We start from the raw sequence: 2,837 nt of genomic DNA, 5'->3' as shown, positions 1-2,837 counted from the left end.
CATCAGGAGGCATTACTTCACTGTCAGGGAGGCTAGGATCTGGAACCAACTTCCAAGAGAAGTGGTGCTGGCTCCTACCCTGGGGGTCTTTAAGGGGAGGCTAGACAAACACCTTGCCGGTATCATTTGACCCCCATACTCTTTCCTGCCATTGCAGGGGGTCAGACTTGATGATCTGCTCAGGTCCCTTCTGACCCTACCAACTATGAAACTATAAGAGGTCCAGGTCCTTCAGTCTCTCCTCATAGGGCTTGTCCTGTAAGCCCCTGACCATAGGAGTGGCTGTCCTCTGGACCCTCTTGAGTCTATCAACATCCTTCTTAAAGTATGGTACCCAAAACTGGACACAGTACTACTGACCTGAACACATCCAGTCCATCCAAGTGACTCTGCACCAATCCAACATCAACAGGGTGGGCTGGGGTTCCTCTGATTTCCATCTAAGAAACCATTAAGAGAGTTATCTTGACCCCTGTTCAGGAACACAGAGGCAAAAAACTCATTGAAGAGCTCAGCCCTGTCCCCCTTCTTTGTCACTAAGTGCTCCTTCTTGTTCAGTAGGGGTCCTATGCTGCCCTGCACCTTCCTTTTACTCCCTATATACCTAAAAAGACTTTTTGTTGTCTTAGCTCTGCAGTTGCTATAGTTTTTCTGCCTCCCTACAAGTGCAGGCCAAATAGCAACTGCAGAGCTAAGGCTGGCAACACAAATTAAAGACACTGTGGAAACAGGGGGTAGCTACCAAGGAGAAGTATACCTTCCTGGCTCGCACTTGCAAGGAATTAGTTAGGATGGCCAAAGCAGGATTAGAATTTAGGCTGGCAACAAAAGTTAAGGATAACAAAAGTTCTTCTTCAGGTATATAGAGAGCAAAAGGAAGGCACAGAGTAGCATAGGATCCCTACAGGACAAACTAGGGCAATTGGTGACAGAGAGGGGGGACAAAGCTGAGCTCTTCAACAAGTTCTTTGCATCTGTATTCCTAGACACAGACCAAGACAAATCTCTTAATTGGATTATAGGAGGGACACCAGCCGACAACCTGTTAGCACAGACTTAGTGAACAGGCACTTGGAGCGGCTGGATGTGTTAAAAATCAGCGGGCCTGGATGAACTTCATCCAAGGGTGCTGAAGAAATTGGCCGGTGTCATAGCAGAGCTGCTCACACAGGTGTTAGAGCACTCATAGTGCTCTGGGCAGGTCCCGGAGGACTGGAAAAGGGCCAATGTGGTCCGCATTTTCAAGAAAGAGAGGAACCAGGAAACCATAGGCCAGTTAGTCTCACTTCTATCCTTGGGAAAATTCTGGAAAAGATCATTAAGGATCACATTTGTGGGAGCCCAGCAGGGGAAACAATACACCAAGGAAATCAGCACAGGTTCATTGCAGGTAGATCCTGCCCAACTAACCTTGTTTCTTTTTATGACCAGGTCACACAAAATGCTTGGACACAGGAGTCGAGGTAGATGTCATCTACCTAGACTTGAAGAAGGCCTTTGATATAGCATCTCATTCTGTTTTCATAAATAAACTGACAGGCTTTGATGTAGATGATTGCAGTCAGATTGGTGGCAATTGGCTTAGGGGTCACATACAGAGAGTGGTGGTAAAGGGGTCAATATTGACCTGAAGAGATGTGGGCAGTGGAGTCCCGCAAGGCTCAGTCCTTGGACGGGTGATATTCAGTGTCTTCATCAATGACTTGGACAAGGGCGTGGAGAGCACCCTGTCCAAGTTCAAGTGATACCAAATTACAGGGCAAAGTTAACACACCAGGGATTAGGGAATAGATCCAGGAAGATCTGGACAGGTTGGAAAAATGGGCAGAACAAAATAGGATGCAGTTCAACAAAGGGCACCACACTTCAAGAGGGATATGGAGAATCTGGAGAGGGTTCAGAGGAGGCCTGCAGGCAAGGCCCTATGAGGAGAGACTGAGGGACCTAGATCTCTTCAGCCTTTGCAAGAGAAGGCTGAGAGGAGATCTTGTGGCTGCCTATAAATTCATTAGGGGAGGGCAGCAGGGAATAGGAGATTATTTATTTACTAGGGAACCCCCTGGAGTAACTAGGAACAATGGCCACAAATTGACCATTTAGCAGATTTAGGTTGGACATTAGAAAGAACTTCTTCACAGTAAGAGTTGCCAGAATCTGGAATGGGCTTCCAAGGGAGGTGGTGCTCTCCCCTACCTTGGGGGTCTTCAAGGAGGAGACTGGACAAGCACCTAGCTGGGACTATCTTACCTCAGTGCTCTTTCCTGCCGGGGGCAGGGGTGTCAGACTTGATGACCCACTGAGGTCCCTTCTGACCCCAACACCCATGAAGAAGGTGAGAAGGATCAAGATGACCACCACAGAGAAGAAGTAATGGGTGGTGGTGGTTGAAGACTCCGTTCTGCGGGGAAGGGAGGAAGTCATTTGCTTACCTGACCTCTTGTTTCAGGAGGTCTGCTGCTTGCCCAGAGCCCAGATGCAAGATGTCACAGAGGGACTACCAAGGCTCATCTGGTCCTCCAACAACTACCCCATGTTGCTCATCCATGTGAGCACCAATGATACTACCATGAGAGACCCTAAGAGCATCAAGAGCAACTACAGGACTCTGGGTGCAAGGGTGAGGGGGTCCAGGGTTTCAGCTGTGTTCTTATCAATCCTTCCAGTTAAGGGAAAGGGCCTGGGCAGAAGCAGGTGCATCCTGCAAATCAACACCTGGCTGCGCAGGTGGTGTCGCCAGCAGGGATTTGGCTTCTTTGACCATGGGATGTCCTTCCAAGAAGGATTGCTTGGAGAGAAGAGCATCTTTGCAGACAGGCTCACTAACCCAGTCAGGAGGA

This window comes from Gavialis gangeticus, unplaced genomic scaffold (genome assembly GCF_001723915.1).
Source record: "Gavialis gangeticus isolate Ggan-Ray unplaced genomic scaffold, GavGan_comp1, whole genome shotgun sequence".
Classification (NCBI taxonomy): domain Eukaryota; kingdom Metazoa; phylum Chordata; order Crocodylia; family Gavialidae; genus Gavialis; species Gavialis gangeticus.
This window is presented reverse-complemented; position numbering follows the sequence as displayed.